The 24,772-nt window shown below is 49.5% G+C and overlaps 2 long non-coding RNA genes and 14 other non-coding genes across 16 annotated transcripts; 12 read left to right on the forward strand and 4 right to left on the reverse strand.

Moving 5' to 3' along the window:
- Positions 1-1,300: 1,300 nt before the first annotated feature.
- TRNAS-AGA (transfer RNA serine (anticodon AGA)) lies at positions 1,301-1,383 on the reverse strand. Its single transcript has one exon. It is a non-coding gene; the product is annotated as a tRNA-Ser (tRNA).
- Positions 1,384-3,274: 1,891 nt separating this feature from the next.
- On the forward strand, positions 3,275-3,356 carry TRNAS-AGA (transfer RNA serine (anticodon AGA)). Its single transcript has one exon. It is a non-coding gene; the product is annotated as a tRNA-Ser (tRNA).
- A 476-nt stretch (positions 3,357-3,832) lies between these two features.
- On the reverse strand, positions 3,833-3,914 carry TRNAS-AGA (transfer RNA serine (anticodon AGA)). The gene has a single exon. It is a non-coding gene; the product is annotated as a tRNA-Ser (tRNA).
- A 1,565-nt stretch (positions 3,915-5,479) lies between these two features.
- On the forward strand, positions 5,480-5,561 carry TRNAS-AGA (transfer RNA serine (anticodon AGA)). Its single transcript has one exon. It is a non-coding gene; the product is annotated as a tRNA-Ser (tRNA).
- A 1,450-nt stretch (positions 5,562-7,011) lies between these two features.
- TRNAS-AGA (transfer RNA serine (anticodon AGA)) lies at positions 7,012-7,093 on the forward strand. The gene has a single exon. It is a non-coding gene; the product is annotated as a tRNA-Ser (tRNA).
- An 880-nt stretch (positions 7,094-7,973) lies between these two features.
- On the reverse strand, positions 7,974-8,055 carry TRNAS-AGA (transfer RNA serine (anticodon AGA)). Its single transcript has one exon. It is a non-coding gene; the product is annotated as a tRNA-Ser (tRNA).
- An 806-nt stretch (positions 8,056-8,861) lies between these two features.
- Positions 8,862-8,943, forward strand: TRNAS-AGA (transfer RNA serine (anticodon AGA)). The gene has a single exon. It is a non-coding gene; the product is annotated as a tRNA-Ser (tRNA).
- A 1,467-nt stretch (positions 8,944-10,410) lies between these two features.
- TRNAS-AGA (transfer RNA serine (anticodon AGA)) lies at positions 10,411-10,492 on the reverse strand. Its single transcript has one exon. It is a non-coding gene; the product is annotated as a tRNA-Ser (tRNA).
- A 1,042-nt stretch (positions 10,493-11,534) lies between these two features.
- TRNAS-AGA (transfer RNA serine (anticodon AGA)) lies at positions 11,535-11,616 on the forward strand. The gene has a single exon. It is a non-coding gene; the product is annotated as a tRNA-Ser (tRNA).
- A 1,001-nt stretch (positions 11,617-12,617) lies between these two features.
- On the forward strand, positions 12,618-12,699 carry TRNAS-AGA (transfer RNA serine (anticodon AGA)). The gene has a single exon. It is a non-coding gene; the product is annotated as a tRNA-Ser (tRNA).
- Positions 12,700-14,209: 1,510 nt separating this feature from the next.
- Positions 14,210-14,291, forward strand: TRNAS-AGA (transfer RNA serine (anticodon AGA)). The gene has a single exon. It is a non-coding gene; the product is annotated as a tRNA-Ser (tRNA).
- Positions 14,292-16,107: 1,816 nt separating this feature from the next.
- On the forward strand, positions 16,108-16,189 carry TRNAS-AGA (transfer RNA serine (anticodon AGA)). The gene has a single exon. It is a non-coding gene; the product is annotated as a tRNA-Ser (tRNA).
- A 774-nt stretch (positions 16,190-16,963) lies between these two features.
- Positions 16,964-17,045, forward strand: TRNAS-UGA (transfer RNA serine (anticodon UGA)). The gene has a single exon. It is a non-coding gene; the product is annotated as a tRNA-Ser (tRNA).
- A 1,280-nt stretch (positions 17,046-18,325) lies between these two features.
- On the forward strand, positions 18,326-18,407 carry TRNAS-UGA (transfer RNA serine (anticodon UGA)). Its single transcript has one exon. It is a non-coding gene; the product is annotated as a tRNA-Ser (tRNA).
- Positions 18,408-19,937: 1,530 nt separating this feature from the next.
- On the forward strand, positions 19,938-21,004 carry LOC119104901 (uncharacterized). The gene is made up of 3 exons (XR_005095007.1): positions 19,938-20,070; positions 20,206-20,351; positions 20,904-21,004. It is a non-coding gene; the product is annotated as an uncharacterized LOC119104901 (long non-coding RNA).
- Positions 21,005-22,478: 1,474 nt separating this feature from the next.
- LOC119104902 (uncharacterized) lies at positions 22,479-24,020 on the forward strand. Its single transcript, XR_005095008.1, has 3 exons — positions 22,479-22,560; positions 23,272-23,365; positions 23,989-24,020. It is a non-coding gene; the product is annotated as an uncharacterized LOC119104902 (long non-coding RNA).
- Positions 24,021-24,772: the final 752 nt, after the last annotated feature.

Raw genomic sequence — 24,772 nt, forward strand, 5'->3', positions numbered from 1 at the left:
CCCCCCCTCTCTCTCTCTCTCTCTCTCTCTTCTCTCTCTCTCCCTCTCTCTCTCTCTCTCTCTCTCGCTCTCTCTCTCTCTCTCTCTCTCTCTCTCTCTCTCTCTCTCTCTCCTTCTCTCTCTCTCTCTCTCTCTCTCTCTCTCTCTCTCTCTCTTTTTCAATACGGCCCGTCCTCAGCAGAAGATGAGGGTTTTGAGCTGATTGATGCGCCTTTGACATTTCCATCCCGAAAGCCGAGTGCATGGCTGCATACTTATGAAAACTGCGTTCTTGAAATAGTAAATGGCGTATTCTCTTACCCTACCCTTGTCTGGTGTGGTGCTTTTCTTGACGCTGGATCAGACATGATGCGTAATCTAGCCATCGTTTCGCGATTGGTTTAAAGCGAGGATATGCCTTCACATTTTGCACGTGATGCAGTGAACGGTGCTGGGAATTGGCGATGGTGGAGACTGGGCAAGATTCCCGGTGTAATTTACATTTGATATGGTTGCGGCAATCATAACTATACCGGTCACTGATTGTGGTACATAATCAGAACAGGCGTAGGAGTGTATCTGAGGTGGTCAGTACCACATACCCCTCGGTTTGTTTAGTAACGTTGGCTGGGGTCCGTTCCGCCCAGGAACGGCTGTTGTGGCTACGTCCAAGCAAACATTTCCTGGGGAACTCAAAGACAAACTGTAATGGTCGATTTTCATGACGGTATTCCAGTCCGCGTTCCTGAAAAGCATGCATTTGCAGCGAAAAGGTGTGATGCGTGGGCATCCAAGACGGCCGTGGTCGAGTGGTTAAGGTGTCTGACCAGAAATCAGATTCCCTATGAGAGCGTAGGTTCGAGTCCTACCGACCGCGATAAGTGATTTATGTAGTCCAGCTGAGGCTGAGTGCTTTGGTTACGGACTTGTTCGTTCTACGTCAGTGCCTTGTCATTGTTTGTGCAAATTCATTATCTTAGAATACAATTTCTGTTGTGAGATGGTTCCGAGCCTCTCTTCACCTACCCATTGTTTACGCATCGCTACGTTCTTTACGCTCCTTACGCTCCACCATCGGGAGGACCGTTGCGTTAGAGCCAATGTCTTCGTTGTATGTGCGCCAACGCTGAAAGTAACCATGCCTAAGATCACGCCATGCCGGAGGAAAAGGCTTAAGGCAACATTTCAATCCAGCTTCTAATTGGGCCGACACCATCGGCGTACTCCCCCCTTCCGTCCTCACAGAAAGTGCAGATCTGTACACGCATGACAGCTGTTCCAGGAAACATCCAGCCTCAGCTAGGCTGCATAAAGCACTTATCGCGGTCGGTAGGACTCGAACCTACGCTCCCAGAGGGAATCTGATTTCTAGTCAGACGCCTTAACCACTCGGCCACGAACCGCTGTATACATTGCCGCCCTCACACGTTTTCGACACAGGTGCAGATCTTTCAGCGACGCGGGCGGGAAACCCACCACCACTGTCGGACTAACGACTTGCTTTCGACTGCCGGATATAGTGCTGCTTGACATGGCCACACCAGTTTTGTCCAGCGTGCATGAATGAAACCGACCCCAGCCAACGTCACTAAACAAGCCAAGGATATATGGTACCGACCACTGCCGGGTGACCTCGTGTGTCTGTTCTGATTTTTTATCACAATCTGTGGCCAGTTAAGTAATTATCGTCGTCATTAGATCAGATGTAAACTACACCGAGAATTCTGCACAGATTTCACCATCATCAGCTCCCACGCTGTTCACCGTATCACGCACCAAACGTGAATGCTTACTCTCGATTCAAGCCAATCGCGAAACGATGGTCACCTTCCGCATCATGTCTGGCCGAGCGTCTGAGAAGCACCACACCAGATAAGGGTAGGGTAAACGATACACTATTTACTACTTCACGAACGCAGCTTTGATGAATATGCAGCTATGCACACGGCTTATGGGATGGTCGGATCGTAAGCACGGTTACCTTCACTATCATTGTACCTGCAGCGAAGAAATTGGCCCTAACGCAACGGCCTTTCCGACCCTGCTAGACCTGAAGGGATTATGGCCTAAATTCTTCAGGTTGACTGTGGGCCGGGTACATCCTGCGGCAATGACACATTCCCCATGCTTTATATCTAGGCGGGAGGCTGAAGTAGCCGGAAGTTAACAGCGGATAGTTTTAGTCAATGCTCGCACCTGTCTCTGTATCTGCATGAAGCCGGCAGACGGATGCATAATAATAGGCAACTACCACTGGTAGAATTTGTTCTGAACATGCAAAAGCTCATCAACGAGCTCCAAACCCCTGGGACATTCTCCTCCATATGCGGTACATCCTAAGCCGAGAATGAGACTTTTCAGATGATTGATGCGCCTTCGACAATGCCATCCCCGAAGCCGTGTTCATGGCTGCATGTTTGTCGAAACTGCATCCTTGAAATAGCAAATGGCGTCTTCTTTATAATAATTCGTCCCGATAGCGCAATTGGTTAGAGTGCGTGCCGTCCGATTCACCCACTCGTGGCGGGGTGAGTTCGAGTCGCTTTAGGCGCTCGCTATTTGCCCTTGACAGGTATGGCCTGCGGCCGGTGGTAGTCGCCGCCATGATGGTCATATGACGTCAGGGGACAGGGCGGACCGTGTCGAGCATTGCGGCACGTCAAGCTTTTAGTACCAAATTCTGCCGTTGACATGCCGTTGCGCAATCGGATGGTGGGGGTCAGGGCTCACACAATAAGGTCTGCTTAGTGTGAGCTCCAACCCAAGAAATCCATCCATTCAAAAGGTTCAGATTCAACCCTTAAAAAAGCTTTCTCACCCTGCCCTTGCTTGATGTGGTGCTTCTCCAACGCTGGACCAGATGTGGTGCGAAAAAGCTTTGCCATTGTTTTGCGATTGCCTTAAAGCGACAGTATGTTTGAAGGCCATGCACGTGGTACAGTGAACAGTGCGGGGAAATGGCTGACACTGGGCAGGGTTCCTAGTGTAGTTACATTTCATATGCTCGGGGCAGTGATAACTTTACTGGTCACAGATTGTGAAAATAATCAGAACAGACGTCAGACTATACCTACAGTGGTCGGTACCACATACTCCTCGGTAAGTTTAGTAACGTTGGCTGGGATCGCTTTCGCCCACACAGCTGGATACAGCTGGTGTGATCACGCCCAAGCAAATGTTTCTTTGGGCGCTCGAAGACAAATCGCTAGTGGTCGATGATGACGATGGTTTTGCAGTCCGCGTTCCTGAAAAAAATACATTTGTAGCGAAAAGGTGTGAGGCGGCGACATGCAAGGCGGTCGTGGCCGAGTGGTTAAGGCGTCTGACTAGAAATCAGATTCCCTCTGGGAGCGTAGGTTCGAGTCCTACCGACCGCGTCCTCGGCTTTATGCAGTCCAGCTGCAGATGGGTGTTACCTTGAATAGGTGCTTCGGTTCCAGACGCGCTCCTTCTGTGTGAATGTCACTTGTCTTGTCAATGCTAGTACAAATTAATTGGCGCTTTTCATCTGAGGACACATTTTCTGTTATGAGATGGTTCCGAGCCTCTGTTCACGTAGCCATTGTTTACGCATCGCTACGTTCCTTACGCTCTCTTCGCTCCACGATCGGGAGGACCGTTGCGTTGGGGCTAATTTCTAGGCTGCACGTGCGCCAATGCTGAAGGTAACTGTGCCTATGATCGGGCCATCCTGTAAGAAAACGAACCAGGCGACGGTAGATTAAGCCTGGAATTGAGCCGACACAATCGGCATATCCAGTGCCATGCATCTGCGTTGGAAGAGCAGATTGTACATGCCCGATGACTATTCCAGGTCATTTCCAGCGTCAGCTCGAGTGCATAAAGCATTCCACGCGGTCGGTAGGACTCGAACCTACGCTCCCAGAGGGAATCTGATTTCTAGTCAGACGCCTTAACCACTCGGCCACGACCGCTGTACACACACCCGCCTCACACCTTTTCGACACAGGTGCAGATCTTTCAGCGACGCGGGTGGGAAACCCACCACCACTCTCGGACTAACGAATTGCTTCCGACCGCCGAAGGTAACGTCTACTTTGACATGATCACACTAGTTATTTCCGACTGTGTGGTTGGAACGGATCCGAGCGGACGTTACTAAATAAACCAGGGATATGTCGTACCGACCACTGCCGGGTGACCTCGTGTCGTGTCCCAATCTGTGACCGGCATTTTGATTATCGTTGCGATCAGATGAGATGCAAACTACACCGGGAATTACGTCCAAATATCAACATCACTAATCTCTATACCGTTCACTGTATGACGCTCAAAACGTGAGAGCTTACCCTCGCTTTAAGACAATCGCGAAGCGATGGTTACCTTACGCATCACGGCTGGTCCAGTGTTGGAGAAGCACCACACCAGATAAGAAAAGCGTTAGAGAATACGCCATTTACTGCTTCAAGAATGCGGTTTTGGTAGTCAAAAATACAACCATACACACGGCTTCCGGGATGGCCTGTTCGTAAGCACGGTTACCTTCACTAACGGTGTACATGCACCGAAGAAAGTTCCTAACCCAATGGCCCTCCAGACCCTGCTGGATCTGATGTGATTATGACCTACATTTTCAGGTTGACTGAGGGCGGATGTATTCTGTGGTAATGACACATTTGTCATGCTTTTTAGCCTGAACGGGAAGGAGACTGACAAGAGCGTCACATTTGTAATCAGATGAGACGGGAAAATTTTAATAGGCGTGCTAGGGTGCCAGTCTGGCAGCATTGTGAATTCTCTATGTAAACAGGGCTTCTGTCGTCGTCATGAAGCCGGAGGTTGTCATGACGACGACGGTTGCGACAGCTGCCGGTGTCGCTGGCTCGGAATACACCCTGAGGCTACTAAGAAAAGAAGAAGTGTAGTGCTGTTAAAGGGCATTAACAGCGTAAGTTGGGTACGAAAATTATTCAAATATATCTTCTTTTTTTTGCTAATGGTGCTGCAGTGGCTACTGCTCAGTGGCGCTACCATTACTAGACGCAAATCGTTTGAAGGTTTCACCACTAAAATCTGCCCCAAATATGGGGCACTATTTTTACTCGACTACTGGAGCGCCTGTTTTAAAAGCGGCAGTATGGCCTCACGTCATGCTCATGATACAGCGAACTGTGTGTGTGTTGGGGGGGGGGGGAGAGGGGGGCTGCTGATGGCGGATATTGGGCAGAATTCCCGGTTTAGATTGCATCTGATATGGTCGCGACAATCGCAACAATATTGGTAACGTCCTGCAGGAAGTCATTCGAGTAATCTCACAAGCGCATCCAGCAGTAGTCGATCCTTGGTTTATTTAGTAATGTCTGCTGGGATCCGTGCCGTCTATACAGCTGGACACAACTAGTGTGGTCATGTCTAAGCAGAAGTTACCTTCGGCAGTTGAAAGCAAATCTTTGGTACTGGCAGCGATGGTGGGTTTCTCGTCCGCGTCGCTGATATATCTGCGCCTGTGGCGAAAAGGTGTGAGAGGAAAGCATATACAGCGGTCGTGGCCGAGTGGTTAAGGCGTCTGACTAGAAATCAGATTCCCTCTGGGAGCGTAGGTTCGAGTCCTACCGACCGCGTCAAACGCTTTATGCACTCGAGCTGACGCTGGGTTGGTTGTCAGTTGTCCCACTTAGGACGGTTGTCACATAAAAGATACGTTCGTTCTGGGTGAACGTCCTTCGTCCCCTTGCTAGTGCAAGTTGGTTCACGCTCCTCATCGAAAAATCCATTCTCCGTCACAAGATGATTCCGGGATTCTGTTCAGTTGTACATTGTTCACACATCACTCACCCTCGATCGATAGTATCGTTGCGTTAAGGCCAGTTTCTTCGGTGCGCGGTCGCCGACATTAAGGTGGCCGTGCCGACGACCACGCCACCCTGATGAGGAGATGAGGGCCGCATCGTTGTCAAACCTGTTGTCTTGAAATAGTAACTGGTGTATCCTCTCACCATTTTCTCGTCTGACTTCTTGCTTCTTAAGCACTGGACCAAACATGATGTTCAAGCTAGTTATGATTTTGTTATTGCCTTCACACGAGCTCAGGTGGAAGGCGGAGATCAATTTGACCTCCCGCAAGTTTTCAAGAAACAAAACTTCCTAGCGGCACGGCGTAGCCGCGCCAACCTGTGTTTCGCTGTACACAGCTGAACAGCCAATCTTTGGCATATCAAATTAGATACACCTTGCAAGGTTGCTGACCTTTGGTAGGTCAAAGTCAGGTCATGGCTGTCAGCGGAAGCAATTCTTAGCCAATGACTCAATATGGTGCTCCATGTATTGTTTGACGAGGTCATACAACTTTGAGTGGTACCTTAGCCAACTAGGCTATTGAGGTCTGGATTCCTTAAAATTTCATTGGTCCAGGTCATGTGTGAAGGTCAGATAAAGGTCACAGCAAGCCGCTTATTCCAGGACATCTCGTTTTAGTAGGTTGCTTTCGACGCCTGGCTCAAATTCCTGGATGACAATGACGTCAAAAGATTTTTTATTTGACCTACTGAAGGTGAGGAGAGGTCACTGACCTACAAGAACCTCCTTCAAACTTTCGGTTCGAAGAGCATGCAGCCCGAGGTCTTTCTTGGCGCCGACCATGAGTTCAAATAACAAAATAGTCCCTGGGGAATCTGGCCATAGTATGATATCAATGTATGCTAATATTACGGCGGACGGTGCTGGGAACTGGTGATGGTCGAGTCTTGTCAGAATTCCCGGTGTAGTTTGCATCTCATTTGATGGCAGCGAAAATACCCAGACCGGTCACAGATTAGGTTAACTACTCAGAACAGTCGTGCGAGTGTACATGGAGTGAGCTGTACCACATACTCCTTGGGTTGTTTAGTAACGTCTGGTGGGATCGGCTCCGTCCACACAGCTGGAGACAGCTGGTATGACCATGTTAAAACAGAAGTTGCCCTCCGTGGTTGAGAGCAAGTCGTTAGTGCCGAGAACGATCGTGGGTTTTCCGCTCGCGTTGTTGAAAGATCTGTACGTGGGACGGAAAGGTATGAGGCAGAGATGTATGCGGCGGTCGTGGCCGAGTGGTTAAGGCGTCTGACTAGAAATCAGATTCCCTCTGGGAGCGTAGGTTCGAGTCCTACCGACCGCGTCGAATGCTTTATGCAAATGCAGTGAATTGTGTTCAAGGTGGATGATAGTGGCCCAATATGTACGAAATGACATCAGTGACCTAGTGGGAACGGATCCCGTGCATCTGGATAACAGAGCGGGTAGTGCTGGGTCATTCACGAAGATCGGTATACATGGTGAACAATTCTTGCCGATATTTCCCGGCGGAGATAGGTCCACGTTTTTGATCGAAGAGTATGTACATTGTTATAAGATGATCCGAACCCTATTAACGCACGCATACCTTTGTTACACATAGTTGACAAAAGTCTACAGCTTCAAGGAGCGTCTGTCACTCGCTGCCGCATCGTAGGCGTCTGACGTCAAATCGGGCCACAACGATGAGCGTGAGTTCGAAACTTACCGGCCGCGTTCACCTCTCAATACTACGCATTCTTAGCTGGAGACGGGCGTTTTGAGCACAGCCACACTAGTCACATCCTGCCGTGAATACTCATGATAAACATTCCGTTGCACGTGACAGTACCTGGTACTTTATGATCTTTGGTTGGTTTTGTGGCGTCGCCTGAAATTGATCCCTTCCACATAGCTCAAGATCGTTTAGATTATTCAGGCTGCTTGGGCTTAGAGTCCCTACGGCCAGCAATGACCATTTCAAGACTGTGTGATGCCGGGGAATGGATACTGGTGGGGCAAGACGTCGTGCACCCTGGAACCCTTTCACCCAGACCGCCTGCACAGGGACCCCCTGCGGGTGTGCGCTCGGCGCTCAGAATTGGGCCCACCAGCGGGGCACTTCCAGTTTCCGCTAGGTCACTGATGTTTTTCTGTACATATTGGGTCACTATAAGCGCCATACAGCTCCAACTTACTTAACTGCGCTTGCATAAACTATTTGACGCGGTCGGTAGTACTCGAACCTACGCTCCCAGAGGGAATCTGATTTCTAGTCAGACGCCTTAACCACTCGGCCACGACCGCCGCGACAGAATTGGGGCGATTGTGTGGCAGTCATGGCCTATATTTGACCTTCCACAGGTCAACGACCTTACAAAGCACACCTAATTGTTAGATATGAAAAGGTTGGCTATTCAGTTGCCTTCAGCTTCAAATGGTTTGGTGGGATACAGCGTGCCGTTGGGAAGTTAGTGTACAGAGACCCCTGGGGGGGGGGGGGGGGATTGACCCCTCATCTGACCGCGTGTTAATTCAATACAGATACAGCTGGAGACATCGACTGAGACTGTCTATGATTATCTTGGCGGCTATTACAGCCTCCTGTCTATATACAACGCATGCCAACCGTAGTATCACCACGGAATATCACCCCCCCCCCCCCGTCCCACTCACTCTGAGGCGTATAGGTCATAACCATACTTGATCCAGCGGGGTCGAGAGGGCCGCTGCGTTAGGACCAATTCACATGCTGCTCTTGTGCATGGCTGTATCAAAACCGCACCCTCTAATAGAATATGGTGCATCCTGCATCTCATCTGATCACGGCGATAATGGCCGCACCGGTCACAAATTCTGTTAACTAGTCAGAACAGGCCTCCGAGTGTGCCTGTAGTGGTCGGTGCCACATATCTTTGGTTTTTTCAGTAACGTCTGCTGGGATCGGTTCAATCCACACAGTTGGAGACAGCTAGCGTTGTCATGACTAAGCAGACATTACCTTCGGCGGTCGAAAGCAAATCGTTAGTACTGGCAGTGATGGTGCGTTTCTTGCCCACGTCGTTGAAAGGTCTGCACCTGTGTCGAAAAGGTGTGAGACGTCGATGCGTACAGCGGTCGTGGCCGAGTGGTTAAGGCGTCTGACTAGAAATCAGATTCCCTCTGGGAGCGTAGGTTCGAGTCCTACCGACCGCGTCAAGTGCTTTATGCAAATGCAGTTTATCCAGTGGGCGCAGTTTATCACGTTGCTAGTCGCGGCCGAATATGTACGAAATGTCGACAGTGACCCGGCGTAAGCTGATCCAACATCTCCGGGTAACAGAGCGGGTAGTGCTGCCTGATTCATAAATATTGGAGTGCATGGTGATTAGTTCTTGTCGGTCTTTGGTAGCGGAGATAGGTCCACATTTTTTCTATCGAAGACTTCATGCATTGTCACAAGGTGATCTGGGCCCCGTTAACACACGTTTGCCTTTGTTATACAAAGTTGGCAAAGTCCGCAGTTTCTAGCCCTGTCTGTCACTCGCGGTGGTGCCGTTAGGCGTCTGACGTAAAATCAGACCACCTCGATGGGCGCGAGTTCGAAACTTACCGACCGCGTTCACTTCTCAATTAGCAAGGGACAGGCGTTTTGGGCACAGCCACATTAGTCACATCCTGCTCATGGCAAACATTCCGGTGCACTCGCCAGAAGTCGGTACTTTATAACCTTTGGCTTGTTTGGTGGCGACACCTGAAATCGGCCCCCGCTGCGCACGTTGAGATGGTTTACATTATTTGGGTTGCTTGGATTTAGAGCCCTTACGGCCAGTAATTGCTATTTCAAAGTTATGTGATAAAGGGTCCCGGTGGCTCAGTCGTGTTAATGTCCGTCCCGGTGGCTCAGTTGGTTAGAGCGCCTGCATTCCGACCCACCCATCCGTGGCGGAATGGGTTCGAGTCGCTTTAGGGCGCTCGCTATTTGCCCTTGGCAGGTATGGCCTGCGGCCGGTGGCAGCGGTCGCGCTAAAGGTCAGTTGACGTCAGAGGGCAGGACGGACCGTGCCGAGCATTGCGGCACGTAAAGCTTTCGCCACTAAATTCTGCCGTTGCCTGGAACTGCGCGATCGGATGGTGGGGGTCAGGGCTCACACAACAAGCACTGCTTAGCGTGAGCGCTGATCCCAGAAATCCATCCATTCAAAGGATTCGGACCAAATTTTAAAAAAGGGGACTGATAACGGTGTGGCAGTACGACACGCACCTCGGGACCCACCCGCCGACACTTTGTCTGCACGCGGACACCCTGCGGGGTGCGCGTTCGACGCTCGGATGGGGGCCCACCAGCGGGACACTTCAGCACCATGAAAGCTAAAGCACGCGGCTCGCTCTGGACGAGCGGGACGTCGCGACTTCGCAGGACAGAGCAAAAAGAGGATGAAATGGCGGATTATTTTGAGATATTGATGGGGCTATGACCAAGCAGAAGTAGCCTTCAGCGCTTGAAGCCAACCAGGACATTAAAGGACATTGATGGTGGATGGCGATAGAACTACGTGCTTTGTTATCTGAAGACACCAGATCAGTTTCCTCTAGGTCACTGACTTTATTCTGTACATATTGGGTCACTTTCATCAACATACGCCTTCAACTTACTTAATTGCGTTTGCATTAACTATTCGACGCGGTAGGTAGGACTCGAACCTACATCCCCAAAGTGCACCTGATCTCTAGTCAGACGCGTTAACCACTCGGCCACGACCGCCGCGACAGGATTGAGGCGATTTTGTGGCGATCATGACCTATATTTGACCTTCCACAGGTCAACGACCTTACGAAGCACACCTAATTTTTCGATATGAAAAGGTCGGCTATTCAGCTGCTTCAGCTTCAAATAGGTGGCGGGCTTCAACGTTCCGTTGGGAAGTTAGTACACAGAAACCTGTGGGGTGGGGTGGGGGAGACGTTGACCCCTTACCTGAGCGCGTGTTAATGCAATACAGATACAGCTGGAGACATCGACTGAAACTGTCTATGATTATCTTGGCGGCCATTCCAGCCTCCTGTCTATATATAACGCATGCCAACCTTGGTATTACCACGGAATATCCCCCCCCCGTCCCACTCACTGAGGCGTATAGGTCATAACCATATTTGATCCAGCGGGGTTGAGAGGGCCGTTGCGTTAGGACCAGCTCATATGCTGCATGTACGCCGATAATAAAGGTCTCCGTGTGTATTCTTAGGCCATCACGAAACTCGTTTACGTGGCTGCATTTTTATCAAAACGGTATTTTTCTTATAGAGAATGGTGTATCTCGTCACTCTGTTTTGTCTGACTTGGTGCTTCACCGACGCTGGATCAGACTTGATCCGCAAGGTAAACATGATGTCGCGATTGGCTTAAAGCGAGGGTAAAGCTTTACGGTGTGCTTAAGGGTAAAGCTTAAAGCTTACTTACTAACGGTAAAGCTTAAAGGTAAAGCTTTACGGTGTGCTCGTGATAAAGCTAATATTGCGGGGAACTGGTGATGGCGGAGACTGGGCAGAATTCCCGGTGTAGTTGATCTGATCGCGACGACTGTAATCATACCGGTCACAGGTTAGGCTAACTTCTCAGAGCGGGCGCTTAGTAAGTCCACACAGATGGAGGCAACCAGTGTGGCCATGTCACACCCAGTGTAGCCCAAGCTATCTCCGGTGGTCGAAAGCAAGTCGCTAGTACTGGCAGTGACGGTGGGTTTCCCGCCCGTGTCACTGAAAGATCTGCACCTGTGGTGGAAAGGTGTGAAGCGCGGATATGTACAGCGGTCGTGGCCGAGTGGTTAAGGCGTCTGACTAGAAATCAGATTCCCTCTGGGAGCGTAGGTTCGAGTCCTACCGACCGCGTCAAGTGCTTTATGCAAATGCAGATAATCAAGTGAGAGCAGTTAATCATGTTGCTAATAGCGGCCCAATATTTACGAGATAACATCGGTGACATAGAGGAGACTTATCTATGTCTCCGGGTAACGGAGCGGCTAGTGCGGCCTCACTCACAAAGATCTGGGTACATGGCGAATAATTCTTGCCGATTTTTGGTAGCGGAGATTGGTCTACGTTTTCAAATAAAAGAATATATGCATTGTTAGAGGAGGGTTCCAGGCCCTGTTAACACACGCACACCTTTGTCATACACAGCTGACAATGGTCCATAGTTTCAAGCCTTGTCTGTCATTCGCGGCCATACTGTTAGGCGTCTGACGTAAAATCAGACCACCTCGACGAGCGAACGTTACTTTCGAAAAGTAAGCTAAAACCTTACCGGCCTCGCTCACTTCTCAATGCTACACATTCTTAGGTGGGGACGGCCGTTTTGAGCACAGCCACACTAGTCACACATCCTGCGATGAATACTCACGGCAAACGTCTTGGTGCACGCGACAGTAGTCGGTGCCTTACAAACTTTGGTTTGGAAAGTTTCGTCGCCTAAAATTTGTTTCTTTTACATAGTCATAGATGATTTAGATTGTTTTGGGATTGTCTTGATTTAGCACCCTTTCGGTCAGTGATGACCATTTCAGGTCCATGGAAAGAAGAGAATGGATAATGGTGCGGGAAGACGACATGCACCAAGGGACCCATCTGCCGGGACTGTCTGCGCAGAAACCCCTTGCGGGGTGTGTGCTGGGCGCTCGGACGTGGGCCCCACCCGGGGGAAGTGGGGCACACTTGGGCCTACCCGTGGCTGGCGCATGCAGCCTGCCCCAGACAAGTGGGACGTCGCAACGACCACCGAAATCGGTGGTCGAAAGAAAGTCGTTAGTACTGGCAGTGACGGTGGGTTTCCCGCCCGTGTCACTGAAAGATCTGCACCTGTGGTGGAAAGGTGTGAGGCGCGGATATGTACAGCGGTCGTGGCCGAGTGGTTAAGGCGTCTGACTAGAAATCAGATTCCCTCTGGGAGCGTAGGTTCGAGTCCTACCGACCGCGTCAAGTGATTTATGCAAATGCAGTTAATCAAGTGGAAGCAGTTAATCATGTTGCTAATAGCGGCCCAATACGTACGAGAGAACATCGGGGACCTAGAGGAAACTTATCTATGTCTCCGGGTAACAGCGCGGGTAGTGCCGCCTCACTCACAAATATCTGGGTACATGGCGACTGTGCAGGATACAGCGAGAAAGGAAACAAAATGCCGGATTACCTTGAGATACTAATGGGTTCATGATTAAGCAGAGCTAACCTTCGGCGCTAGGTCAATCAGTATTGGCCGACAGTAAAGGTGATTTGCCCGTCGGTCCGGAAAACCAGAGGTAAGGGGTTTGATTCCCCGCGGTTCCTGCCGCTCCTGCCTGGGTGAGAGGCAGGCGACGCCATGCATGCTCAATAGTTAAGTGCGTCCTAAGGCCCCAATGGCGCTGACACACGGTTTCCGGTGCACACAGCTGAAAGGCATTGTGTTGTTTTGCACTGTATTATGTCCATAATTTCATGCACATTGGAACGTAGTTATTACAGCACCGTGTCAAAATTATAGATGAGAACGTGCAGATAAACAAACATGTAATGCACAGACAACCATTCACCGGCTACCAATGGCATTAGCGCTGAAACAGGTGAGCTCTCACCGCGCGCACGATGCTGTGTTAGTTTTGTTTTGTCGGCTGGCAGTGCATTATACAACACTGGCGCGTGGTACCCAAAACGTTTCCTTCCGGCCTCGGTTCTCGATCTATGGAGGTACAGGAGGCAGTCTTGCCGAGTGGGTGGCGTGCGTGTATCACGGTTTAACACAGTCATGGCTCTCAGCACATCAGGCTCGCCGTGCAGCGTCGCCTGTGAGCCAGGGTGACCACCTGAAGCTCTGCCATGTGTCGAGGTGTCTGCCATCCATCGAAGTGTCTTACGCAGGTCACACATTGTCAAATCTACGTCCACCAAAACTCACCATGGCAGCAAAGTTTAAGATCCTTTGGATTCAATCACAGTTGTTTTTGTGTGTCATTTCCATAAACCATGAGATAGTACCTAACCTGCATGAGCACCAACTCCATCACTAGAATTTTGATGACACCATCCGGAAGCAGTGCCGCACATGGGACAGGCCTATCAGCCCACCCATACACTGGCGGCTGAGCTCGGACACGTATGAATCCCAGAATAGGCCGCTGTTAAAGACGACACCTAGGTTCCTCACCTCCGCACACGGCTGCAGCGCAGCGTTACCAAACGTTACAGTGAAGTCCGGAAAAGCGCGTAGCTTTTGACGGCTGCCAAATGTGATAAGCTGCGCTTTGGCTGCGTTCACCTCAAGGACATGTCAACGAATACTGGAAACATTCCGACAACCGGATACAACTGGTGTGACCATGTCAAAGCAGAAGTTACCTTCGGCGGTCGAAAGCAGATCGTTAGGACCGACAGTGGTTGTGGGTTTCCCGCCCACGTCGCTGACAGACCCGCACCTGTGATGAAAAGGTGTGGGATAGCAATGCACACAGCGGTCGTGGCCGAGTGGTTAAGGCGTCTGACTAGAAATCAGATTCCCTCTGGGAGCGTAGGTTCGAGTCCTACCGACCGCGTGCAATGTATTATGCAGTCCAGCTGAGGCTAGGTGTTACCTGGAAAAGTGACATGCACGTTCGTTCGGTGTGAATGCTCCGTGCCTTGTCGTTTCTAGTGCCGAGTCGTTCACGCTAATCATGGAAGGATGCCGTTGTTGTATGAGCCGGTTCCGGGCTTCCTTTCCCCTAGGCATCGTTAACATATCACCCACCTGCGATCGGGAGGACCGTTGCGTGAGAGCCAATTTGCTCACTGCTCGTACACCGATAATGAAGGTAACCGGGCTTACAACCCAACCATCCCGGAAGAGGAGGTGCAAGGCTGCCTTTTCATCAAACCTGATTTCTTGAAATACTAACTGGCGTATTTTCTTACTCTTGTCTCGTTCGCCTCCGTGCTTTTTCGACACTGGACCTGGCGTGATTTTTAAGCCAGCTTTGCTTTGTCGTTGTCTTCCAACGCGCTCGGTGGGTGGGGGGTGGAGGTGGACATGGGTCAAGTTAACCTCGTCAGCAAATTTTTCCATGAAAAGCTTAAAAGACACGGCGCAGCTACGCCAACCTTCGTGCGCCTGTTGGTAACTGAATAGCCACCCTTTGTTGTCACAATTTAGATATGCCTTGTAAGGTTTCTGACCTATTCCAGGTCAAATTCAGCCAATGGCTGTCAGAAAAAATCAGGTCATGCCTGTGTTTCAGCGAGAGCAGTTTCCATGAACTGGTTCAACATGATGCACCAGCGTAGTGCTGGATGAGATCATACAACTTTGAGATAGCTTCGTAGCCAAGTAGGCTATTGAAGTTACGGTTACGACTAATTTCGTTGACCTTAGGCCAGGTGTTGAGGCTAGATCAATTTCAAACTTAAACCACTTTATTGCTGATCGCGTCGCTTTCTCCTGTTGTTTTTGACGCCTTTTTCGAATTCCTGGGTCGCAGCCATGTCAAAAGTGGTCTTATTTTGACTTTATGGAGGTTGGAGGAGGTCACTGACCTTGAAGAACCTCGATCAAGCTTTTGGCTTGGGGAGCATGCCGCGTAGGGTAATACTTGGCCCCGATTTTGAATTCGAAAATAAAAACAATCCTTAGGAACATGGCTATTTGCACATTATAGATGTCAAATAATGCCACTGACCTGATGTAAACACCAGTGATATTTTCCTCATAGCACGTATCTGGGCTTAGGCTGGTTTAGTGAGAATGTATGAAGTCATTTGGTCATCGATCCAAAGTTTCACTTATTTGACCTTAAATTGGCCCGAATTTCAAGCCGAAGTGGCATCAAAATTTGACACAACTGAGTGAGCATCGAGCCTCATCTAATCTGTGCGTTTTTTTGTGTGTTTTTGGTGGGGTCTCCCTAGCTCTCTTAGTATTCGAGATTACAGGAGGGTCAAATGAATGTCGCGCCCTTCGCCCGAGCATATTGCAGTAAACCAGCCACCTGAGCGCATGTGTCAAAAGGGATGCATGGTCTCCTGGTATGCTCGCGATACCGTGAACATTGCGGGAACTGGTGATGGCGGAGGCTGGGCAGAATTCCCGGTGCAGTTTGCATCTAACGCGGTCGTGATGATAATAGCTATGCTGGTCACAAATTGTGACAAAAATCGGAGCAGCCCCACGAGGTCGCCTGGCAGCGGTCCGTACCACACAATCCCCGGTTTGTTCAGTGACGTTAGCTGGCATCAGTTCCGTTCCGTTGCTGGGGACAGCTGCCGTGACGAGCAGAAGTTACCTTCGGCGGCTGAGAGGGTGATGACGGTTTACCCGTTCGTGTCGCTGAAAAGTACGTATTTGTGGCGAAAATGTGTGAGGCGGGGGTATTCGGGGCGGTCGTGGCCGAGTGGTTAAGGCGTCTGACTAGAAATCAGATTCCCTCTGGGAGCGTAGGTTCGAGTCCTACCGACCGCGTGAAGTGCTTTATGCAGTCCAGCTGCAGCTGAATGTCACCTGGCCAAGTTGACGCGCGTATATACATACATAAACATGCATGCATATGCATACATATACAGGTCAGTTTGTTCCGCGAGAACAGGATTATCTCTCGTTGCTGGCGGAAATCAATGTTTCACACGTTTTATCGACGAATGCATTCTGTGGCATGACATGATTCCGGGCTTCTGTGTACCTACGCGTTGTGTGCCACATATAAATCGCAAGATTTGGCATGAAACTGGGTTGCCTTGGAGAGCGTACGTTTTAATCACACTGATCACGCCTCGTTTTAATACGGGATATATGTGGTAATATAGTAAATATGGCATATGTGGTAAATATGGTAATAAGTAATATGGTAAACTGAGAATAGATGCTTTGAGCGCACCGATGGTTGTCTGGATGCGCCGGACGCACTAAACCCTTGGAAGTGGATTATGGCTATACATGCGTTTACCAGTTTTATAATCGAGCAGACGAGCGCCAGGGCGATTTTCTTCGCTACACGTACACCGATGGTGATGAAAACGGCGCATACGATCGGCCTGTGCGGAAGAAGAAGTGCCAATATGCATTTACGTCAGAGCCGCACTTCTAAAACGACCACCTGTGGTCGTTGCCACCTGTAGCACAGATGTTGCCATTGGAATGTCAGTGGGTGATGGAGCTTGATGAGTCGGAGGGGGCTGAGTGAGCGCAGAGCTTCGCCATGCGTTTCTGGCACAGGTGCATCACCTTTCTGCCCAGCAAGCAGTCGTGGCCGAGTGGTTAAGGCGTCTGACTTGAAATCAGATTCCCTCTGGGAGCGTAGGTTCGAACCCTACCGGCTGCGATCAGCTCTTTATGTTCGGCACTCCCGAGGACTTTCACGAGTTCCGATGAGACCTTCGCATCACATCTCGGCCGTTTGGGGCCCCGCCAGGCCATGTGGTTCCGACGACGTTCCTTCATTCTTGAAACCAGCACGCTTCCTCGTTTGCAGGCTGGCCACCGTACCAGGAACTCAGGTGGCAGCGCATTAAGAGGTCTCCGACTGGCATGTCCTGGTCACTTATGCATGGAAATCACATGGATTGGGTAGTTGGTAGTTGTTGGTTGGCATGACACTCGTGTTGGCATGCGGTTGGACGGAAATGATTCCTTGGTTACCTTGGGTAGCAAGGCGCTGATCATATCGCGTTGTGATCGATTCTTTTAGAAGAAGGCTTGGGTGCGACCGGAACATCTTAAGTCACTTATTTTCATCTATGATTGTGGCAAGCAAGTGCGAGACATGGTTGAAAGCAATTGGAAAAGTGATGGGATTTGACGTCATTTTTCTACGTAATGCGCATTGGCACCATGCAAGAATCGATACGATTGTGATTAATCGGTTCTCAGGTACAGAACGTTTCACACAGCTTTTGATGCGGTGGGCAAACATGATTTATATGGTTTAGGAGCATTCTACGAGTGAAACACTAATGCTCATGCCAGTGTGGTGAAGCAGGACATCCTATGGCATGTTTACTGGGCGGGAAAAAATCCCTCTCCTTCTACCATGAACTCTCCCCAGTGAAATGGGAGAGAAAAAGGGACTTCGATGTGGAATGCAGCTTTCAAAAATATTGGTAGAGACTGCGCTAGCAACTTTAAAGTCCAGCGATCACAACAAAATTATTTAACTCAATCCTAAACAAAGTCCTAATGACGTTTTGAGGAGTCGTAGCTTGCAGGGCAATTGCACCTTGCTGGCATGTAATGAAGCTTTTGCTTCCTGCATAGCTGCCATGAGATATTCTTTGCCCTTTGATCTGATTCGACGCTGACTGAAATCCCTGACTAAGATGAGGCTCCAGTCCGGGTTTTGTCGAGGTAAATCCAGTTATCTAAGCTCTGACAAAACTTTGATCTGCTTTTATTACCGTTGTCACCCATGCAATATTAATGAGTGAAATGGACGACCAGGCTGAACTGCTTGGAGGCAGTTTTGCTGCTCAAAATGACAGCTGGTAAGGATTTGGGTTATGCCGAATTACAAAGTTCCGATAATGCCCTTCGAAAGGATTTTCTGTCCGCGATGCTGAAAAGCGTGCATTTCTTTCGAAAACGTAGTGCGCGGTCGCCGTTGTGGCGGTCGTGGCCGAGTGGTTAAGGCGTCTGACTTGAAATCAGATTCCCTCTGGGAGCGTAGGTTCGAACCCTACCGGCCGCGTTCACTGCTTTATCGATTGCAATTCTAGCTGCGGTTATTTGGAATAGTTGAAACGCGTTGGCGGGATCCGCTAGTTCTGGATGGATACCGGAGGGGACTTATGCCTGATGCGTACGACGACGAGATATTACATTATTGACAACGTGAAGGTGATCCAATCCATGGGAATCACATGGAGTGGGCAGTTGGTTAGTTAGCCAGTGTACAAATAGAGGAGTGGCTTATTGGCAGCCTAACTTCACAAAGCTGCAGAGACGTTGTGGATGACCCCAATGCATGGGGATTACATGGAGTAGGTAATTGGGTCGTCAGTGTACAAATAGAGAAGTGGGTAATTGGTAGACTACCTTCACAAGGCTACAGAGACAAGGTGGATGACCTTTGTCTATCGTTGCTTGTGGAGATACACACATGCTTTTTCTAGCTAAGAATACATGCTTTAGGTCTGGGCTTCTTTTCACAAACGCATTATTCGTCGTGCATAGCTGGCAAAAGTGTGTGGTATGAAGCCGCGTCTATCAGTCGTAGTCGTGTGGTTAGGCGTTTCATGTCAAGGTAGGTCACTTCTACGAGCATAGATTTTAACGGCACTGGTCGGGTTCTGTCATAATACACATTTTAAGTTGAGAACGGGTGTTTTGAGCTCGCTAATAATTTGTTTAACGTTCAGAGAGTAACATCTGGGTGAGTATCATATGGGTTAGCAATCACAACCGAAAATATTTATCAGCGAAAAAACCGAACTTACACGGTGAAAATTAGGATCGTTTAGCGTGGCGACGCGTGGAACATGCTTGATGCTACACAGGTTTGGCGCAGGTGCTGAGCTTTGGGATCAAACCAGGTCAAATGTTTCCTGGCAAGGGCAATGACAGCCGAAATGTATGGTAGTTTTGGCTAAACGATGACGACAATTTTCTGACAAAGCTGATAAAGGGCGAAGTTTTCGAGATACCCACGCACATGTCTGAAGTCACGAGCGTGTGAGGCCTTTATCTCGTTGCCGTCGCACTTCCCCTGTGCTCTTCCGCGAACAGCGGTACCAACTTCCGGTAGACGAGACTTTTGTGGAGTGGTGAGGTTCAAGATCGAATTAAGTGAGGGATCTGTTCGATTGCTAACCCGCTTGGTGTCATACCACCCATTTATCACATCATTCGCATATCTTGCTATAATCATTATATCATGTGGCATACGCAATGTGATGTCACTACAAGTATGACATCAGAAGTAGGTATCTCCCGAAGAAATGTTCCTATTCGATGGCTCGGACTGTTCCATCTCTCTCCTGTGCTTCCACTCCTCTTTCATTCTTCCATTCTACTCCATGGTAACTTTACTATCATTCGTCGGTCCCGCCCGTCAACGGTATGCGCATATTCCGACTTTACCCGGCCGGATCTAGAATGCGACAGGCCGATTCGGCTCGTGTGTGGTTATATTCGACATTTCGTTCTCTTAGCAGAAGGTGCACCAAACGTCGCTTTCTGCAACTGCTAACCTCGCCTCTGAACACGGGTGTTTTGTTTCCAGGCCTCACTTCAGCATCACAGCGATCAGCAGGCCAACCTGGCCCGGCACCTGGTGGGCAACATGAGGAAACTACATGCTGCCGGATCGTCAATAGATGTCGCTGCTGAAGACTCCCCTCCAGCTATAGAAGGTACTCCCGAGTTCATCATTCATATCCATGCTGTTTTGCCTGTTCAACGGATGTAAGCAAAATAAAATAATGCAAGACAAAACTGAGTGCCGATTAGTTCTACCAGTATTTGTATCTTGTGCGTCGTATCCCCAGAGGAACCGGATGCTACTGTAGCAGACAGCCTGCGGGTAGACGAGCCTGAACGACTGGTACTGCCATCTCCCGGTGTCCGACGGAGACAGGTCGACAAGAAAACAGTGGATAAACTTCAGGAAATCAGCACTGATCTTTTGTCACAGGTCAGCACGACCTTGGTGGTGGAAGTGGATAAGTTAATTATAATCGCTCTCAGCCAGCCTCCATCGGTGATGTCTACTGGTCGAGAAAACCTTTACAATAGCTTGACAAGCGATGGCTATCGACGTTTGTGCATAGTGTCCCTGAACGGATTACAGAACGTCACTGAAATAAAAGCGCTAAACACTAAAGCAAAGAGATTGCTGGCATCAATAGCTCGCTGTCGATGTCACGAATGTATCAATGCCGTTTTATTGTCCTATTTGCGGGCTTAAAGTATGAATGCATTGCTGAATTGAGTAGCAGCATCACCCACACATTTTCAGGTGTCACCAATGTGTCCGGTGATAACAAACATTGTGGATTTTCTTCGACATTTAATGTGCCAGTGCACACTTTCCTTACCGGAGGGAGTAGATCATATAGTAGTTAAAGGTAATTTATCGTCGTCACCGTTTATTGATACGAAACACACCAATATTGCACCCCATGAGGCTGAAAAATAGCTACGCAATAGTCGCAGCCGTGATGTAATGCTTTTCCTCCCACTGCAGGCGAAACGCTTGGAGAAGGTGCTCGGTCCCCGGCAAGGAAAGCGGCCTACCAGATCGTTCTCTCAAGGTCATCACAGCAGAGCTTGGCCCAGAACGGGGGACTCCCTGATTGGCTGCGTTCGCATAAATCTTCTTGGCAACCTGCTGATTGGTCAGCCCTTCCAGGACAGCTCAGTCGGAAAGTGGAAGAGCTTCAGCGAGAAATGCTCATGCTCTGCACTGCACGTGGTTCTGGTAAGTCTTATGGTTGTGGCAGCACAAGACTGAAATATGGAAAAGAAAGCTTATGTACTCGTATGGGCATTGGGTGCCGATTTCTGCAATGTATGTATACGTGACTGTGTATTTTCTGAAGTTCTTGACTTAAGTCGGTCGCACAAAGGTTCTCGCTTTGTTTGTTGGCTGTACGGGCAGGATATTTGTATGATTTTCGTTTCATTGCTACTGTGACTAAATAACTTACCATCGGCATGATCCACGGCCTACCAACTATGATAATTGCCATGCTAGTCCGTGATCATGGGTGTATATTCACAAAGTAATTGAACGTCTATTTTTTACCATGATTTCATTACTTACTGATAAGACCTGAGGGTACCGTATTTAGATCATCCAGCGAATCTTAGCGCTGTCCGACGCAGAGATGTGCTAGTAGCGCAGCGCCAGGAGCACCCAATGTCACCTTCTCCCAAACCGGCCTCAAATACCACAAACTGTGTCGTATGCCGACATAGATGTAGCCACGACCACTAAGCATTTGCATAACTCAGTTTACTGCGATCAGTTTCTCTAAAATGCTGTCGTTTCCACACAACACTTGTGTCCATGGTCACCATGAGCGTGAACATCTCCTAAAGTCACCTTTGTTGTCGAGAAAAAATCGCTAGGCCTTGGCTGGCTGAAAGCCAGTTAATCTTCCAGCAGTCATAAGAAAGCCCTTTTAGCCTTACTTCTCGTCGAATAACCAGGAGAAAGGAGAGATGTGTGCGGTAAGTATTTCGGTCCCATGTCTTGAGCAAAGCGATTATGAGTAGTGTTAAGTTGTTGAGTGTTGTTAGTCATGAGAAGTGTTTTTGATTAGATCATGAGGTAAGGTGCCGTTGTCTGCCAAGGTGTCGTTGGCTGAAATATTAATGCAGCTATCTTTCCTCTCTCCTGGACGAAATTTGCGACTAGAAGTACTGTCTCATGCAAGTGTGGAATGCTCCTCAAAGATGCACTTTATAACTGACGTAATGCCAGCGGCCATTTTTTAAGTTGTGCCGGAATGCTGAACATCATGACGATTCCGCCTGCTAAACTCATGAGAGGAAGACATTCTACAGCATTCATAAGTCCTATACGTATAAGTTTCCAAATGCGACGGCCCTATTTGCTGGTGATCAGGCACACGCTGTATGGTGATTACAGTCATCTCGGTTATGGTCTCGCTTGTCATCGCCGCAGATGGAATCTTAGGGCGCATGGCAAACTGAAGCAAAACGCAGTGATTTTCTGTCATTACAGGCACACCTCAAAGTCCGTCCGGCTCTCATGACCTCAGCCTGAGCTCGCCCCTCGAGGAGGCAGCGCCATCTAGTGACGAACTCAGTCCCGAGAAACGGCCACCTTCACATTTCGTCTGCCAGTGGCCTCCACCCAAGAGAAAGCCCGCCAGGTGCTGTGGGTGCATGACGATGGACTTTCAACGAAAATAGTCGGCAGTGGTTGTATTAACTTCGTCAAAGCTGTTGGTGAGATCAGCCAACGTATTCGAGCAGCGTTGAGGGCATGCTTTGAATTCCTTTCCGTGTTGTTTTCGAACAATGTTAAGGAGCGGAAAGAATTGATATGCGTGGCTCCCACATATCGTTTAAGTGCGAATGGACTCAAACGCGGCTCACCTAAGGCATCGTGATCTGTATCTTACCATACAGCAGAGGGCATCTTTTCCGCACTTTAATTTGCAGATTCATTTAGGATAGGAATCGCTTTAATGAAATATATTGGAAGGTCTCAGGATTTATTTATGAGTGCATGGGTTTTGCGCACTAATGCGTGGTACGAAATACGTTTCATGTGCGGCCTTATGTCATTAGGCATAGGTAGAAGTTTGCATATCCTTCAGAAGACCATGTCCCCCCCCCTGATGTTGTGTGTCCCTCCCTCCCCCCCCCCCCCACATTGCCACGTCAACCCGAATGTTTTTAGCGTTGAGAAGAGCCATGGGTTTTCAGAGGAGGAAAAATTAATGGATTTTTTCCTTCTAATAATGTATATTGCCCCCTCACCTCCCCTCCCAAAAACACTTTGTACAGAGTCTTGCCCTGCAATGGCATGAGCACCAGAAAGGGCTGCGCTAATGCGGCTGTGTTTGCGACCTCTTCAGGAGTTGGGCTCTCTCGAGCAGCTCGGTCCTCCACCAGAGGAGACTCAAGAGGAGGTGTCAGTCCAGGGCGACCTCATGTGTCCTACTACTCCAGGTCAGACTGCGCGGCTGAGTGATAGCTAGTGTGACCAACACAGCCATGGCGCTTTTTTGTAACGTTGCCCCCATTATTACCACGGGTTTTTGCGCGCGCCTTTTGCAACCTGGGATGGGCCTTCTGAGTTATGCTCCCTCTCCTTCAGCTAGGCGTAACTGGCGCGCTGGCGAACTGAGTTATGCTCCCTCTCCTTCAGCTAGGCGTAACTGGCGCGCTGGCGAACTGTTCAACGCCCAAAACAAGCGGAACGGTTTATCATTCGCATTTAACAGGTTTTATTTACACACTGTCGCAAGTCGCAAAAGGACATATCGCATCTAGTCTCAATTGATCCGAGCCCAGTGACCAATTTTGGAAGACACGGTTCAGCACAAGCCTACATCCATATTGCTACCTCATAATGACTCGGGGTCGCAGCTGCCTCCTCGCATTCAGGCGCGACAGTGTATAATATTCCGAATGCGTTTTACCCTCAATAACGAGTTTCACAAAACGTTATGCACCTGATGTGCGTCACCACTTGCCTGCCATCTAGCGGTCGCATAATCCGAACGCCGCGCCATCTATTGGCGACTATGGCGTGCTCACCGACCCCCGGCGTGGCCGGTGCCTTGCTCCAGAGGAGGCGACCTCACCCTGCTCCTCATCGCGCTCAATCGGTGAGGACCTCGGGGCGGCGGCCAAGTGGAGGGACAAGGCAGACCGTTAAACCTCCTACGACCAGACGCTCAGGGTCGGTCACGACGTCGAGGGTCAAAGAACGGTGTCAGGTTGGTGTCACGGAATGATTGAGAGACGAGATGTCGGCACCACGGATTGCCTTATGGCGGACTGACGTCCTCGTCTGGTGTCAGTATGTACACCACATTGTGCATACTAATACACCAGACGGGGACAATAGCTGCCAATTATTATTATTATATCAAATTAGCATAAGCGCTAGCCAATATGGGTTGTCGCGGATTGCGTTCGCCACGGTGCATAACTACAGGGTGGGTCATTCGTGGTGACTCGTTCACTGGTGATGGGGGGTGAGAGAAAGATCCACGTCCAGGGAAAAGGCGACGCACGCACGATGTCCTTGGCAAGGGGCAAACGTCAAATGATATTGCCAGTGCAAGTTTCTGGGCTAACACTATGATCGCAGCACATGGACATGACCAGGGGGTGCAATCCAAATTTCAAGGCAAACTCAAAGGGGAGGGCATGACGGAAGCAGTTCGCACCTCTCTAAAGCATGCCCGTGGGGTGTTCAGATCTGTCGTCAGCTCTGAGGGTAAGTTCGACGTCTGCGATCCGATGCGTTTTCTCAGCGACGCATTTGGACAAAGCTGGGTTGTCGCAGTGGGGTCACGCGTATCAAGCCCGTAAGGTGGCGTTCAAATTTTAGGTGTGCATTTTTCA

The sequence above is a fragment of the Pollicipes pollicipes genome, unplaced genomic scaffold, assembly GCF_011947565.3.
Source record: "Pollicipes pollicipes isolate AB1234 unplaced genomic scaffold, Ppol_2.1 Scaffold_6052;HRSCAF=7182_pilon_pilon_pilon, whole genome shotgun sequence".
Lineage (NCBI taxonomy): Eukaryota > Metazoa > Arthropoda > Thecostraca > Pollicipedomorpha > Pollicipedidae > Pollicipes > Pollicipes pollicipes.